The sequence below is a fragment of the Anabrus simplex genome, chromosome X, assembly GCF_040414725.1.
Source record: "Anabrus simplex isolate iqAnaSimp1 chromosome X, ASM4041472v1, whole genome shotgun sequence".
In the NCBI taxonomy this organism is placed as follows: Eukaryota; Metazoa; Arthropoda; class Insecta; order Orthoptera; family Tettigoniidae; genus Anabrus; species Anabrus simplex.
The window spans coordinates 79,901,546-79,920,466 of record NC_090279.1 but is presented as its reverse complement, the minus strand read 5'-3'; positions in this window follow the sequence as shown (position 1 = coordinate 79,920,466).

The window sequence follows — 18,921 nt, the reverse complement described above, 5'->3', positions numbered from 1 at the left end:
TATTTGATTATTGTTTGGTCGGAGGAGCTATACCAGATGAATGGAGAGTTGCTATAGTAGCCCCTGTGTATAAAGGAAAGGGTGATAGACATAAAGCAGAAAATTACAGGCCACTAAGTTTGACATGCATTGTATGTAAGCTTTGGGAAGGCATTCTTTCTGATTATATTAGACATGTTTGTGAAATAAATAACTGGTTCGATGGAAGGCAATTCGGTTTTAGGAAAGGTTATTCCACTGAAGTTCAACTTGTAGGATTCCAGCAAGATATAGCAGATATCTTGGATTCTGGAGGTCAAAAGGACTGTATCGCGATTGACCTGTCTAAAGCATTTGATAGGGTGGATCATGGGAGACTACTGGCAAAAATGAGTACAATTGGACTAGACAAAAGAGTGACTGAATGGGTTGATATATTTCTAGAAAATAGATCTCAGAGAATTAGAGTAGGTGAAGCTTTATCTGACCCTGTAATAATTAAGAGGGGAATTCCTCAAGGCAGTATTATCGGACCTTTATGTTTTCTTATATATATATATATATATATATATATATATATATATATATATAAATGATATGAGTAAAGGAGTAGAATCGGAGGTAAGGCTTTTTGCGGATGATGTTAATCTCTATAGAGTGATAAATAAGTTACAAGATTGTGAGCAACTGCAACGTGACCTCGAAAATGTTGTGAGATGGACAGCAGGCAATGGTATGTTGATAAACGGGGTTAAAAGTCAGGTTGTGAGTTTCACAAATATGAAAAGTCCTCTCAGTTTTAATTACTGCGTTGATGGGGTGAAAGTTCCTTTGGGGATCATTGTAAGTATCTAGGTGTTAATATAAGGAAAGATCTTCATTGGGGTAATCACATAAATGGGATTGTAAATAAAGGGTACAGATCTCTGCACATGGTTATGAGGGTGTTTAGGGGTTGTAGTAAGGATGTAAAGGAGAGTGCATATAAGTCTCTGGTAAGACCCCAACTAGAGTATGGTTCCAGTATATGGGACCCTCACCAGGATTACCTGATTCAAGAACTGGAAAAAATCCAAAGAAAAGCAGCTCGATTTGTTCTGGGTGATTTCCGACAAAAGAGTAGCGTTACAAAAATGTTGCAATGTTTGGGTTGGGAAGAATTGAGAGAAAGAAGGAGAGCTGCTCGACTAAGTGGTATGTTCCGAGCTGTCAGCGGAGAGATGGCGTGGAATGACATTAGTAGACGAATAAGTTTGAATGGCGTTTATAAAAGTAGGAAAGATCACAATATGAAGATAAAGTTGGAATTCAAGAGGACAAACTGGGGCAAATATTCATTTATAGGAAGGGGAGTTAGGGATTGGAATAACTTAGCAAGGGAGATGTTCAATAAATTTCCAAATTCTTTGAAATCATTTAGGAAAAGGCTAGGAAAGCAACAGATAGGGAATCTGCCACCTGGGCGACTGCCCTAAATGCAGATCAGTATTGATTGATTGATGCCCATTTGATTTAATGTGTGCTCACTCTGTTATGATTTGAGCTGCTCGCCCTGTGAACTGACGTTTGAATTCTTATTTGGTGGGCGCGTTATCCACCTGGGTGATATCTTTTCCTATTTTGAAGTGTGGTAGATTTTTAGAGGTCATTTGGTGCCCTGTTTCGTGGCTATTTGGTTTGAAGTGTGCCTTCCGATTTGGGTATGCCTTCCGTGCGTGTTAATTCTGTTTTCCACTTGTATCCGTTGTGAACCCGTTTAAGAGAAGTATCTCGCGGTCTCACCTTACCTTCACCTGATGTACAAATAATTCCTGGGGAAAGAGTTTTTTTATTTATTAATTTTCAAGTAAATCCTTGTAAGTGCAAGGTACCTTCTTGAGCACTTCTGACGATCAGTAATAGATGTGACCATGGACATTCTTGACTTTTAACTACCTTGTACTTTATTTTCTTTCAAGTTTACCTTTAATTCATTTTGAAATCTAAAGACGTCCCTCTACTGCAGGTACCTATTGATTTTTCAAATCTAATCTATTTTGTTAAAACAATTTATTGTTACATTAATTCAGTTCAAAGTTTATTTTATTAATCTATTGACCCTTAGGCAATTAATTCGATAGTATTTTAGAGTTAGTCAATGTAGGTTTGTTCTATTATCATGTGTTAATATTTTTAAATCACAGCAATTAAATAATCTATTTTTAAAAGAAATTAAGCAATGTTTTTCCTCCATTCTTCTATTATTTACCACAGCGAAAACCGCTAGGTTACGATCCGTCTTGCCTCTGTTTTGCGGTCCCGTTGCTGCATTTTGGTGAGTATTGACGATTCCTGTTTAAATATTTTTCCTGGTTGTGCTATTTCATGGCCTTGTTTACTTGTACCAGTGAGTGCCGGTACGAGCTGGTAAAAACCACATTCACCCGTAATATGCAGTGGTGTTCCTCTCATTGTGGGTATTAATCACAGTCACTCGTACTACCCAGTGGTGTTCCTCACATAATGGGTACTAATCAAGGGACCAGTACTATCCCGCGGTGTTGCTCACATAGTGGGAACTAATGACAGAGACCCGTATTATCGCGCGGTGTTCCTCACAAAATGGGTATTAATCAAGGGATCCGTCCTATCCCGTAGTGTTGCTCACATAGTGGGTACTAATCAAAGAGACCCGTACTGTCGCGTGGTGTTCCTCACATAGTGGGAACTAATGACAGGCAAACCCCAGACCCGTGAAGTTCCCGGGAACGCAAACTCATGGTATTCCTCACATGGTGGTACTAATCACAGGGACCTGTACTATCCAGTGGTGTTCCTCAATAATGGGTACTAGTCGCAGTCACCCGTACTATCCAGTGGTGTTCCTCACATAATGGGTACTAATCGAGTGACCCGTACTATCCCGTGGTGTTCCTCACATAGTGGTACTAATCACAGAGACCCGTATTATCGCGTGGTATTCCTCACAAATATTAATCAAGGGATCCGTCCTATCCCGTAGTGTTGCTCACATGGTGGGTACTAATCAAAGAGACCAGTACTGTCGCGTGGTGTTCCTCACATAGTGAGAACTAATGGCAGGCAAACCCCAGACTCGCGAAGTTCCTCAGAACGAAAACTCATGGTGTTCTTCACATGGTGGTACTAATCACAGGGACCTGGTGTTCCTCATAGTGGGGACTAATCGCAGGTAAAACCCAGAACCGTGGAGTTCCTTGGAACTCGGTCCCATGTTGCTCCTCACATACTGGTAATAATCACATGGAGCCGTACTATCCAGTGGTGTTCCTCAGAGAAGGGTACTAATCAAAGGGGGGCGTACTATCCCGTGTTGCACCTAACATAGTGGGTACTACTCACAGGGACCCGTACTATCCCGTGGTGTTCCATGGAACAAAAAACCATGGTGTACCTCACATAGTTGCACAAATCTCAGGGATCCGTACTCTACCGTGGAGTTTCTGACATAGTGCGTACTAACGACTGATAATCCCCAGAATTCTTATGTTCCTCGGAACGAAAAACCAAGTTGTTCCTCACATAGTGGTATTAATCACAGGGGCACATGCTATACCGTGGTGCTCATCACAGAAGGGTACTAATCAAAGGGGCGTGTACTATCCCGTGGTGTTCATCACATCGTGGTACTGACAGGTAAACCCCGACCCATGGTGTTGCTCGGAACGCAAACCCATGGTGTCCGTCACATAGTTATACACGTCTCAGGGACCCCTGCTATACCGTGGTTTTCCTCACATAGTGGTACTAATCATAGGGACCCGTAATATCCAGTGGTGTTCGTCGAAACGACAATCCATGGTGTTCGTCACATAGCTGTACAAATCTCAAGGACTCATACTATCCCGTGGTGTTCCTCACATATGGGTACTAATGACAGGTAAAACGTAGACCAGTAGTGTTCCTCGGAACGCAAACCCGTGGTGTTCCTCACATAGTAGTACTAATCACGGGGACCCGTACCCTGGTGTTCCTCATATAGTTGTACATGTCTCAGTGACCCGTTCTGTACCGTGGTGTTGCTCATATAGTGGTACTAATCACAGGGACCCGTACTATCCTGTGGTGTTTCTCACATCGATCTACAACTCGCAGTGACCCGTACTATCCCGTGGTGTTCCTCATATCGTTGTACACGTCTCAGGCACCCATACTATACTGTAGTGTTCCTCACATAGTGGTACCTATCACAGGGAGCCGTACAATCCCGTGGTGTTCCTCACATAGTGTTACAAATCTCAGCGACGTGTACTATCCCGTTGTGTTCCTCGGAAGGCGGACCCATGGTGTTCCTCACGTAGTTGTAGAAATTTCAGGGACCCGTATTATCCCGTGGTGTTCCTCGGAACGGAGACCCATGATGTTCACAGACGAAGCTGAAACACACGAGCGAGATTAGCCAACCTAATGCGGGCAAAGGGATAGCCTCCGTCATTATGGTGCGAACTATACACTGGCACATTAAACAAATAGTCATCCCCCAACAGACCAATGGTATTCGTCTCTTTGTGGTACTAATCACAAGGATGATGGATCAAAACACAGGTAATTCGGTTCAAAATTCAGCATGCCTTGGTGTCTTCTCCCACCCGCAGGTGTTTGTGTGTTTGGTCCACGAGAGCTATTTTATTTCGCTCATGTCGGCCGGAAAACCAGGTGGGACACCCTACACGTCACCTGGGACGGAGCTCGTGGGAGTCACAGCTCTCCCCCTGCTACGACACCCTAGCAGGTTCCCTCATTCTCGTCCTGCCTCGACCCCCCATCTTCTTTGAAACCTTGTGCGATTGTACGGTATTAGGTATTTAAAATTTAGACCTGACTTGTAATGAACTTAACTATCGCTTGTTCATTCTCACTGTTGCTTCTTTTGAATTGTGTTACTCATTCAGTTAAATTTATATCACTTGTTAACGATTTGGCATAAGAGTTTCCACGTCTATGCATCTGTATTAACTATATAACGTTTTAAAACCTAACACGTACCATACATTCTCAATATTTGTCCCAGTATCCATCGAATTATATTTGTTATACATTGTACCCGCTGGTCGGTTTTGTACACACACGTATATCTATTCTAGTGAAAGGTTGTTGTTATGATTATTGAAATGATCTTTTCATTTAGTTGTATACCTTATCACCATCCTGTATGCCCCGGTTCCCTCTAGGCTGTATTCCACTGCGCACAAAAGTGTTTAATTATTATTAATATTATCAGCAATGTTAAACCTGTACTCTGTCACTGAGCAATAGCTCCTGTATAACATACGGTCATCACATGGTGCCAGAATACCAATATAACCTAGTAACAAATGATAACGTACTAACAGTTTATAAGAACATGAAAAGGAACAACAACTACGAAATGTAACATGGTAGCAGGGATTCACTAAATCAAAACTCATTTCTTTGCTTCGCTGTAATTTCCATCGTACTTAACCTCACATTACCTTACGAAATATTTTAAATCAATCACTTTTCCGACGACTTCGTCAATTGTTTGACATTAATAACACTCAACCCCGGCAATTACCTCAAGGTCAATCGTTACCTAACCTCATATTAATAGAAACATAATTTCCCTCATGAGTTAAATACTCCCTCCACCTATGACAACGATCGCTAATCTAATTTGCTCTTTCTGATCGCCAGTCATTCGTTCCTATTCTGCGTCTTTTTCCCTCTTTCATATTTTCGACTGTTAAGAGTAAGCTCAACCTTGATAAACTAACACATTTCCTTATACATTTTCCACAGTTACTTACTTTCTATCTATTTGCGCCTCCTTATTTTGTGCTTGTTACCTTTGACTCGAGGTTCTGTGTTTTTTGACTGGGCAGTGATTGCCGGTTTAGGTTAGGTTCTCGTATATTAAGAGTGATAATAGTAGTATAATACAGGGATTCTGCGGCCACCACCTCCTCCGGCTCCCAGAAGCCACCTCCACCACCACCACCACCACAGGCTCCCAGATGCCTCCTCCTCCACCACCACCACCACCACCACAGGCTCCCAGATGCCTCCTCCACCACCACCACCACCACAGGCTCCTAGAGGCCACCTCCACCACCACCACAGCCAGAGGCCTCCCAGATCCCACCTCCACCACCACCACAGCCAGAGGCCTCCCAGATGCTTCCTCTACCATCACCACAGCCAGAGGCCTCCCAGAGGTCTCCTCCACCACCCGCGGGAAATTTGAATTTGTAAAAAAAACCAAGTGCTTTTTGACAGCTGTCATCGACAACAACGCATCGCTAACCTCAGCACTGCCATCTTGACGGGCCTAAACCTCAGTAGTGCCAACTTAACCTAACTAGCGCGAGATAAACAAAGCCACGTGTTTTTGACAGCCACGTGCTTTTTGACAGACAACGCATCGCTAACCTCAGTACTGCCATCTTGACGGGCCTAAACCTCAGTAGTACCAACTTAACCTAACTAGCGTGTGGTAAACAAAGCCACGTGCTTTTTGACAGCCACGTGCTTTTTTGACAGCTGTCATCCGCCATCTTTAAACCACAGAGCACTGTGCTGCAGTCTTTATCGTAGTAGATGTAAATTCGTCACCTGTCATCGGCAGTGCTGCCATCTTGGCGGGCCTAAACCTTAGTGCTACCAACTTAACCTCACTAGCGTGAGATAAACAAATCCACGTGCAGCTGTCATCCGCCATCTTTAATCCATAGAGCACAGTGCTGCCCTCTTTAGCTACTTACCTTTGAAATGTAGTACGTCACAGCTGTCATCCGCCATCTTGCATCCGAAACCTCAGTGCTGCACTCTTTAGCTAGATACCTTCGAAATGTAGTGGTGGCGATTTGAAAAATTCTTTATGCTCTTGTTTGGAAACAAAGCCACGTGCAGCTGTCATCCGCCATCTTTAATCCAGAGAGCACCGTGCTGCCCTCTTTAGCTACTTACCTTTGAAATGTGGTACGTCACAGCTGTCATCCGCCATCTTGCATCGCAAACCTCAGTGCTGCACTCTTTAGCTAGATACCTTTGAAATGTAGTGGTGGCAAATTCCACGTGCTCTTGTTTGGAAACAAACCCATGTGCAGCTGTCATCCGCCATCTTTAATCCAGAGAGCACCGTGCTACCCTCTTTAGCTACTTACCTTTGAAACGTGGTACGTCACAGCTGTCATCCGTCATCTTGCATCGCAAACCTCAGTGCTGCACTCTTTAGCTGGATACCTTTCAAATGTAGTGGTGGCAAATTCCACGTGCTCTTGTTTGGAAACAAAGCCACGTGCAGCTGTCATCCGCCATCTTTAATCCAGAGAGCACCGTGCTGCCCTCTTTAGCTACTTACATTTGAAATGTGGTACGTCACAGCTGTCATCCGCCATCTTGCATCGCAAACCTCAGTGCTGCACTCTTTAGCTAGATACCTTTGAAATGTAGTGGCGGCAATTTGAAAAATTCTTTATGCTCCTGTTTGGAAACAAACCTATGCGCTTTTTTGTCAGCTATCATCCGCCATCTTTAATCTAGAGAGCACCGTGCTGCCCTCTATGTGGTGGTGGTAAATTCTACACGCTCTTGTTTGGGAAAAAAACATGTCCTTTTCTGACAGCTGTCAACCGCCAGAGAGCACCGTGCTGCCCTCTTTATGCCGGTGGCAAATTCCACGTGCTTTACAAACTCACGTGCTTTTTGACAGCTGTCATCCGCCATCTTTAATCAAGAGAGCACTGTGCTGCTATCATGCGGGTAATTTCGTTAGCCGTCATCCACCATCTTTAATCTACAGAGCGCCGTGCTGCTCACTGTAGTAGCGGGCAATTTGAAAAGTTCTGTTACTAGTCATCCGTCATCTTTAAACAACAAAGCATCATACTGCTATCTTTAGCTACGTACATTTAACATGTGGTGGCGGATAATATGAAAAAAAAAACTTCCGTTAGCTATCATCCACTATCTTTATTCAACAGAGCATCGTGCTTTTATCTCTAGCTACATACATTTAACATGTGGTGACGGCAATTTGAAATTCTATCTAGATGCCATCTTTAATCAACAGAGCACCGTGCTGCTATCCCTTTGAATTGTGGTGACGGATAATTTGAAATTCCGTTAGCTATCATCATTAAACATTAGTGCATTCGCTAACCTAACCTCTCATCTACTATCTTGAAGGAGACTATACGACACCTCTTCTACCTCCTCCTCCTCCTCCACCCCTACCACCCCCGCCTCCTCATCCTCCTCCTCTGTCAAGGCATAACTTTATCGAGCACGCATCGCGAAGGCAAGAGTGTGCAGCGATATGCATGTTTAGACTTGCGGATTAAGAAAGAAAACAAGACTTGAATCGAACACTGCACTCGATGTCGTTAACTTCAACATGTGATTAAAACATTGTCTGGTGTGTTCAGAACACTACATAAGTGATCAAGACTAGAATCGAACGCTGTACTTAATACAACATGTTAGGGGATAACTTTGTTCTAAGAAGATCAGATTGAAACATAACAAGACTAGAATTGAACACTGCACTCGATTTCCTTAACCTTAACATGTGATCGGAACATTGATTGATGTGTTCAGATCACTAAACAAGTAGAACCGAACACTGTACAACATGTTAGGGGATACCTTTGTTCTAAGAAAATTAGATTGCAAAATAACAAGACTAGAATCGAACACTACACTCGATGTCGTTAACCTTAACATGTGATCAGAACATTGATCGATGTGTTCAGATCACTAAACAAGTAGAACCGAACACTGTACAACATGTCAGGGGATACCTTTGTTCTAAGAAAATTAGATTGAAACAAAACAAGACTAGAACCGAACACTGTACTCGATACAACATGTTAGGGGATACCTTTGTTCTAAGAAGATCAGATTGAAACATAACAAGACTAGAATTGAACACTGCACTCGATGTCGTTAACCTTAACATGTGATCAGAACATTGATTGATGTGTTCAGATCACTAAACAAGTAGAACCGAACACTGTACAACATGTTAGGGGATACCTTTGTTCTAAGAAAATTAGATTGAAACATAACAAGACTAGAATCGAACACTGCACTCGATGTCGTTAACCTTAACATGTGATCCGATACAACATGTTAGGGGATAACTTTGTTCTAAGAAAATTAGATTGAAACATAGCAAGACTAGAATCGAACACTGTAAGAACATTGCTTGATGTGTTCAGAGCAAAAGTACAACTTCAATGATTTACCTAGTGTAAAAATCAAAAACACACACTGTGCACATATCGCATAGCTATCTCGCCTATCACTTGCCTAGTATGAAAATCAAAAACACACTGTGCAAATATCGCATAGCTAACTCGGCAACATTTCAAATGATTTGCTTAGTACAAAAATAAAAATATCCATACCGCGTAGCTAACTCGTTCATCGCACTGCTAAGACGCTTAGTAATTGCAAATACACTGATATATATCATACGAAAATCAAGCAAGCACACTGCGTAGCCAACTCGCTCGGTCACTCGCTTAGTAATTGCAACACAACTAGAACACTGATACACGTTACTCTTTTTTTTTTCTCGAAACACACACACACACACACACACACACACACACACACACACACACACACGGATAAGAATGTTGCGACATACTACATACATGTTTTTTAAAAAAAATAGGGGGATGAAAGATCATAAATTATATGTACACATGTTGTCTCCTCCAAGTTGTAAGACGAAATAGACGCAGTACTGCGAGTTTCCGCTATAGCTGGCGAACGGAAGTAGCATGATATCTCAGCAAAAAAAAAAAAAAAAAAAAAATACGCGTGTGCTTGCATACACGCAAGTCAGACACAATGATGGATACCGCAATTCAAATCCTGGCAACTTATGCCGACAGGAAGGGCATCCGGCGAGCATCTAGCTGTAAATCCCCGATTCTCATGTTAGAAAGGGCAACTTGTTGTAAAACATTCTTAATCCCAGTTCTTTGACGTCAGGAAGGGCAACCGGTCGAAAACAATAGTGTATGATGTAAGAGGCTAGATACTGCCACTTTTGCGTCAGGAAGGGCAACTAGTCTTAAAACAAATTCTTGCGATTTAAAATCTTAGTTTTGCGTCAGGAAGGGCATCCGGCTGTAAAACAATAGTTCGTGATACAGAGATTTAAAATCTAAGAAGTGCATCTAGCTGTAAATCCCCGATTCTCGTGTTAGAAAGGGTAACTAGTTGTAGAACAGATTCTTAATCCCAGTTCTTTGACGTCAGGAAGGGCAACCGGTCGAAGACAATAGTGTATAATGTAAGAGGTTAGATACTGCCAGTTTTGCGTCAGGAAGGGCAACTAGTCTTAAAACAAATTCTTGCGATTTAAAATCTTAGTTTTGCGTCAGGAAGGGCATCCGGCTGTAAAACAATAGTTCGTGATACAGAGATTTAAAATCTAAGAAGTGCATCTAGCTGTAAATCCCCGATTCTCGTGTTAGAAAGGGTAACTAGTTGTAGAACAGATTCTTAATCCCAGTTCTTTGACGTCAGGAAGGGCAACCGGTCGAAGACAATAGTGTATAATGTAAGAGGTTAGATACTGCCAGTTTTGCGTCAGGAAGGGCAACTAGTCTTAAAACAAATTCTTGCGATTTAAAATCTTAGTTTTGCGTCAGGAAGGGCATCCGGCTGTAAAACAATAGTTCGTGATTCAGCGATTTAATATCTAAGAAGTGCATCTAGCTGTAAAAACCCCATTCTCATGTTAGAAAGGGCAACTTGTTGTAAAACATTCTTAATCCCAGTTCTTTGACGTCAGGAAGGGCAACCGGTCGAAAACAATAGTGTATGATATAACAGGTTAGATACTGCCAGTTTTGCGTCAGGAAGGGCAACTAGTCTTAAAACAAATTCATGCGATTTAAAATCTTAGTTTTGCGTCAGGAAGGGAATCCGGCTGTAAAACAATAGTTCGTGATACAGAGATTTAAAATCTTAGTTCCTGCACTAAGAAGAGCATCTAGCTGTAAATCCCCGATTCTCGTGTTAGAAAGGGTAACTAGTTGTAAAACAGATTCTTAATCCTAGTTCTTTAACGTCAGGAAGGGTAACCGGTCGAAAACAATAGTGTATGATGTAGGAGGCTAGATACTGCCAGTTTTGCGTCAGGAAGGGCAACTAGTCTTAAAACAAATTCTTGTGATTTAAAATCTTAGTTTTGCGTCAGGAAGGGCATCCGGCTGTAAAACAATAGTTCGTGATACAGCGATTTAAAATCTAAGAAGTGCATCTAGCAGTAAAACCCCGATTCTCGTGTCAGAAAGGGCAACAAGTTGTAAAACAGATTCTTAATTCTAGTTCTTTGACGTCAGGAAGGGCAGCCGGTCGAAAACAATAGTGTATGATGTAAGAGGCTAGATACTGCCAGTTTTGCGTCAGGAAGGGCAACTAGTCTTAAAGCAAATTCTTGCGATTTAAAATCTTAGTTTTGCGTCAGGAAGGGCATCCGGCTGTAAAAAAATAGTTCGTGATACAACGATTTAAAATCTAAGAAGTGCATCTAGCTCTAAAACCACGATTCTCGCGTTAAAAAGAGCATCTAGTTGTAAAACAGATTCTTAATCCTAGTTCTTTGACGTCAGGAAGGGCAACCGGTCGAAAACAATAGTGTATGATGTAAGAGGCTAGATATTGCCAGTTTTGCGTCAGGAAGGGCAACTAGTCTTAAAACAAATTCTTGCGATTTAAAATCTTAGTTTTGCGTCAGGAAGGGCATCCGGCTGTAAAGCAATAGTTCGTGATTCAGCGATTTAATATCTAAGAAGTGCATCTAGCTGTAAAAACCCGATTCTCGTGTTAGAAAGGGTAACTATTTGTAAAACAGATTCTTAATCCTAGTTCTTTGACGTCAGGAAGGGCAACCTGTCGAAAACAATAGTGTATGATGTAAGAGGCTAGATACTGCCAGTTTTGCGTCAGGAAGGGCAACTAGTCTTAAAACAAATTCTTGCGATTTAAAATCTGTAAAACATATTTTTATTCCCAAGAGAATCGAACCCGAGACTGCCGGGTGAGAGGCAAGCACACTAAACCAAACTGTAAGCTATGGGTTACATATTTTTTGTTCTACAGTCTTTGAACTTGTATCGGCGCAGTCATTCAGAGCGAGGTACGGAATGTATGTGTTGGCTGAAATTGTACACGCATCTTCCGGCTGCACTAACCTTGAACGAAGACACTGTGTGCTGATAAGCCACTTGTAACTCACGGAACGTCTTCTTAACCGTGAAGCATTTAGCTGGTGTAAGTTCCTAACATAAAATATGATGATTGTACGGAGAGGTTAAAACACAGTGCCAGCATATAGCCTACCCCTATCGAAAGAGCCTGCACGGCGCCGGCATGTAGGCTACTCCTGTTGAAAGAGCCTGTACAAGGTTGCACACCCCGCCTCTTAGATCATACACCATAGTTTTACAACCGGTTACCCTTCCTGACTAGGATTCTAAATCGCAGTATACGCGATAAATTTGTTGTAGCGGGTTTTATAACTAGATATCCCAGTGCCGGCACATAGCCTACTCCTACCGAAGAAGCCTGCATACAGCTTAACGCCTCCATCCGACAAATGAATCACCCTCAAACACTCCAGTACTCGCAATCATTCTCGCTACTTCGGGAGATAGCGGGTTCGAACTCCTACTGTTGGAAGCCGCAAAAAATAGCAAATGTTAGGCGAGAGACCTGCGCGATCGTCATAACATGATCTAGCTGGATGCCCTTCCTGACGGCATAAGTAGCCAGGATTTGAATCGCGGTATCCATCATTGTGTCTGACTTGCGTGTATGCAAGCTCACGCGTATTTTTTGCTGAGATGTCATGCTACTTCCGTTCGCCAGCTATAGCGGAAATTCACAGTACTGCGTCTATTTCGTCTTACAACTTGGAGGAGACAACATGTGAACATATAATTTATGATCCTTCATCCCCCTATTTTTTAAAAAAAAACATGGAAGTATGTAGTATCTCGCAACATTCTTATCCGTGTGTGTGTGTTTCGAGAAAAAAAGAGTAACGTGTATCAGTGTTCTAGTCGTGTTGTAATTACTAAGCGAGTGACCGAGCGATTTGGCTATGCAGTGTGCTTTCTTGATTTTCGTATGACATATATCAGTGTATTTGCAATTACTAAGCGTCTTAGCAGTGCGATGAACGAGTTAGCTACGCGGTATAGATTTTTTATTTTCGTACTAAGCAAATCATTTGAAGTGTTGCCGAGTTAGCTATGCGATATGTGCACAGTGTGTTTTTGATTTTCATACTAGGCAAGTGATAGGCGAGATAGCTATGCGATATGTGCACAGTGTGTGTTTTTGATTTTTACACTAGGTAAATCATTGAAGTTGTACTTTTGCTCTGAACACATCAAACAATGTTCTTACAGTGTTCGATTCTAGTCTTGCTATGTTTCAATCTAATTTTCTTAGAACAAAGTTATCCCCTAACATGTTGTATCGGATCACATGTTAAGGTTAACGACATCGAGTGCAGTGTTCGATTCTAGTCTTGTTCTGTTTCAATCTAATTTTCTTAGAACAAAGGTATCCCCTAACATGATGTAGTGTTCGGTTCTACTTGTTTAGTGATCTGAACACATCAATCAATGTTCTGATCACATGTTAAGGTTAACGACATCGAGTGCAGTGTTCAATCCTAGTCTTGTTATGTTTCAATCTGATCTTCTTAGAACAAAGGTATCCCCTAACATGTTGTATCGAGTACAGTGTTCGGTTCTAGTCTTGTTATGTTTCAATCTAATTTTCTTAGAACAAAGGTATCCCCTGACATGTTGTACAGTGTTCGGTTCTACTTGTTTAGTGATCAGAACACATCGATCAATGTTCTGATCACATGTTAAGGTTAACGACATCGAGTGTAGTGTTCGATTCTAGTCTTGTTATTTTGCAATCTAATTTTCTTAGAACAAAGGTATCCCATAACATGCTGTACAGTGTTCGGTTCTACTTGTTTAGTGATCTGAACACATCAATCAATGTTCTGATCACATGTTAAGGTTAACGACATCGAGTGCAGTGTTCAATTCTAGCCTTGTTATGTTTCAATCTGATCTTCTTAGAACAAAGGTATCCCCTAACATGTTGTATTAAGTACAGCGTTCGATTCTAGTCTTGATCCCTTATGTAGTGTTCTGAACACACCAGACAATGTTTTAATCACATGTTGAAGTTAACGACATCGAGTGCAGTGTTCGATTCAAGTCTTGTTATGTTTCTTTCGTAATCCGCAAGTCTAAACATGCATATCGCTGAACACTCTTGCCTTCGCGATGCGGGTTCGATAAAGTTATGCCTTGACAGAGGAGGAGGAGGAGGAGGCGTATAGTCTCCTTCATGATAGTAGATGAGAGGTTAGGTTAGCGAATGCACTAATGTTTAATGATGATAGTTAACGGAATTTCAAATTATCCGTCACCATAATTCAAAGGGATAGCAGCACGGTGCTCTGTTGATTAAAGATGGCATCTAGATAGAATTTCAAATTGCCGTCACCACATGTTAAATGTATGTAGCTAGAGATAAAAGCACGAAGCTCTCTTGAATAAAGATAGTGGATGATAGCTAACGGAAGTTTCTTTTCATATTATCCGCCACCACATGTTAAATGTATGTAGCTAAAGATAGCAGTATGATGATTTGTTGATTAAAGATGACGGATGACAAGTAACAGAACTTTTCAAATTGCCCGCTGCTACAGAGAGAAGCACGGCGCTCTGTAGATTAAAGATGGTGGATGACGGCTAACGAAATTACCCGCATGATAGTAGCACAGTGCTCTATTGATTGAATATGGCGGATGATAGCTGTCAAAAAAGCACGTGGCTTTGTTTCAAAACAAGAGCACGTGGAATTTACCGCCACCACATTTCAAAGGTATCTAGCTAAAGATAGCAGCACGACGCTCTCTCGATTAGAGATGGCGGATGACAGCTGTCAAAAAGCACGTGAGTTTGTAAAGCACGTGGAATTTGCCACCGGCATAAAGAGGGCAGCACGGTGCTCTCTGGCGGGTGATAGCTGTCAGAAAAGCACATGGGTTTGTTTCCAAACAAGAGCGTGTAGAATTTACCACCACCACATAGAGGGCAGCACGGTGCTCTCTAGATTAAAGATGGCGGATGATAGCTGACAAAAAAGCGCATAGGTTTGTTTCCAAACAGGAGCATAAAGAATTTTTCAAATTGCCGCCACTACATTTCAAAGGTATCTAGCTAAAGAGTGCAGCACTGAGGTTTGCGATGCAAGATGGCGGATGACAGCTGTGACGTACCACATTTCAAAGGTAAGTAGCTAAAGAGGGCAGCACGGTGCTCTCTGGATTAAAGATGGCGGATGACAGCTGCACGTGGCTTTGTTTCCAAACAAGAGCATAAAGAATTTTTCAAATCGCCACCACTACATTTCAAAAGTATCTAGCTAAAGAGTGCAGCACTGAGGTTTCGGATGCAAGATGGCGGATGACAGCTGTGACGTACCACATTTCAAAGGTAAGTAGCTAAAGTGGGCAGCACGGTGCTCTCTGGATTAAAGATGGCGGATGACAGCTGCACGTGGCTTTGTTTCCAAACAAGAGCATAAAGAATTTTTCAAATCGCCACCACTTCATTTCAAAGGTATCTAGCTAAAGAGTGCAGCAGTGAGGTTTCGGATGCAAGATGGCGGATGACAGCTGTGACGTACTACATTTCGAAGGTAAGGAGCTAAAGAGGGCAGCACTGTGCTCTATGGATTAAAGATGGCGGATGACAGCTGCACGTGGATTTGTTTATCTCACGCTAGTGAGGTTAAGTTGGTAGCACTAAGGTTTAGGCCCGCCAAGATAGCAGCACTGCCGATGACAGGTGACGAATTTACATCTACTACGATAAAGAGGGCAGCACAGTGCTCTGTGGTTTAAAGATGGCGGATGACAGCTGTCAAAAAAGCACGTGGCTGTCAAAAAGCACGTGGCTTTGTTTACCACACGCTAGTTAGGTTAAGTTGGTACTACTGAGGTTTAGGCCCGTCAAGATGGCAGTACTGAGGTTAGCGATGCGTTGTTGTCTGTCAAAAAGCACGTGGCTGTCAAAAAACACGTGGCTTTGTTTATCTCTCGCTAGTTAGGTTAAGTTGGCACTACTGAGGTTTAGGCCCGTCAAGAGGGCAGTACTGAGGTTAGCGATGCGTTGTTGTCGATGACAGCTGTCAAAAAGCACATGGCTTTGTTTACAAATTCAAATTTCCCGCGGGTGGTGGAGGAGACCTCTGGGAGGCCTTTGGCTGTGGTTGCGGTGGAGGAGGCATCTGGGAGGCCTCTGGCTGTGGTGGTGGTGGCCTCTAGGAGCCTGTGGTGGTGGTGGTGGTGGAGGAGACATCTGGGAGCCTGTGGTGGTGGTGGTGTTGGTGGTGGAGGAGGCATCTGGGAGCCTGTGGTGGTGATGGTGGTGGTGGTGGTGGCCTCTGGGAGCCGGAGGAGGTGGTGGCCGCAGAATCCCTGTATTATACTACTGATAATGTTGATAATACTGTGCTTTACAAGCGTTTAGTCGTAAGTTCAGTTTTAAGTCCCAACATCCTCAACTTCGAGTCAAAGTTTTATAAAATTGTTTAACCCTTTGTTGGCAGATAGTAATTTGTTATTTTTTCATCTTGTGCTTTCTCCAACTCGATTTCTCTTTCCATCCACCCAATTTCATCTCCCCTTTCCACCTTTCCCCCGGGAGAACGTCGGCGCTTGTTATTGTCTCTGCTATTATATGTCCTTTTGATGACATGTTTTACTTGTTTCTTTTGCCCTCTACTTGTACGACTCTTCCGGATCCAACCCTCTTGTATGCAATGTTCATTTCCCTAATTTTTTCTCAGCAAAGTTTATATTTGTAAAAAAAGATCCTCTATCTCCCACCTGTTTCCTTCATGTGTGTGCTCGTGCATCCACTCATCCATGGCCTTCTTTACATTATCACTCCTCACGTTTTTCTTCAGGTATTTCATTCTCATGTCAAAAACATTTCTCTCTGCTATACTTAATTCTGATGTAACAAAATATCATCTTCTTAAAAGTTTAATTTTCAAGTAAAACACAAAAAAAATGTACAGTGCATTTCCATCTAACAACAATGTTTCTACTTCAAATTTACTCCTTATACCAAAAAATGTAAAATATGTAAGATGATCTTCAAAGTCCATGCTCAATTGTTATGCCGAATGTAGCTAAAATGTTACATCATGTTTATTATATCCCCCTTCTTCTCACTTTTCTACCATTTGGAGCGCTCCACATTCCCTGTCGCCCTTTTCCCCCCAAAACACTCCTGACATCCTTGGACTCTTAAGCGTAAATTAATTTTGCTCCCAGTGTAAAATTTTCTTTCTCTACGGACATACATGCTGCTGTCTCCTTGTTGGCACCACCATTGATTATGCACGATATCTCGTTCAGGAACACCATTCTTCGCCTACCTCTGCAAGCATTTACCATCTCCTACCTACTACGTTGCATCATCGCATAAATCAATTATTTGGATCCCTGCTTCTGATGCTTGCACAAAGAAAGAGTTTCTGTGGCCTCAACTATTTTTCTACGAGCATGGGGATATCGTGCTGTACCTTGTGTAGCAGCCAAGCACATTACACTACCATCCACCGGACATGTTTTCCACAGAGTGACCGCCATTTTGAACAATCAGCTGACTGTCCTGCTCACCTGACGTCGCTCTAACGTCTCACACATTTTAGAATAAACTGTCGATCATTCCCTTCGACTGCTGCTGTTTTGGTTTCAGGTGAGACGTAGAGATCAATTCATGTACAACATCGTGCATTCATATTTCAAAACAATGACGGACTTGGGAGAGTCACGCAATTGCACGGCACCAAAATTCATTTGTGCTTTTGGCTAGTGAGCCTTAACTTACACGCTTTATCGTATTTTTGAACTACTTCACTCTTAGAGGAAATGTTATCTCCATGTGTCTGCCATTACTCATATTGGAACTCTTTTCGCGTCAATCGTGTCTCTCGGTTCCCTCATTCGCGTCCTGCCTCGACCCCTCATTTTCTTTAAACCTCGTATGATTGTACGGTATTAGGTATTTGAAATTTAGGCCTGACTTGTACTGAACTTAACTATCGCTTGATCATTTTCACTGTTGATTCTTTTGAATTGTGTTGCACATTCAGTTAAATTTATATCACTTGTTAACGATTTGGCGTAAGAGTTTCCACATCTATGGATCTGCATTAACTATATAATGTATTTAAACCAAACACGTACAATACACTGTCAATATTTGTCTCAGTATACATAGAATTAGATGGTCGGTTGTGTACACACACGTCTATCTATTCTAGTAAAAGGTTGTTGTTATGATTATTGAAATTATCTTTTCATTCAGTTGTATACCTTGTTACCATCCCTCACGTCCCGGATCCCTCTGGCTATATTCCACTGCGAACAAAGTTTTTAGTTATAATAACAATTATTATTATTATTATTATTATTATTATTATTATTAAACCTGTACTATTTCACTGAGCAGTAGCTTCTGCCTAGTATATGGTCACCACATGGTGGCAGAACATCCCCGAATGTAATAATGTTGACCATTTTCCACGAGCTGGCGGGCAATCTGTTTAGCTGTTACATACGCCTGATCATCTCTAGCTGTTGGGTAACAACTCAGACGCTTAAGGGACCTTCAGGATTTCTGGATACTGTTCCTCAGATCAGTCTCCTCCATCGCTCCTGTTATTAGATATCGCTTTTAAGAGATCTTCCCCAGCTTGGACGGAATCGGAGCTCAAAGGACCGTTGTCTACGAGATCACGTTAGTTTCTCAATATTTCCCTAGTTTACGTATAGGTATATAGTGTGCAGCCTCAGGGAAATGAGATACGAGAACAATGCTT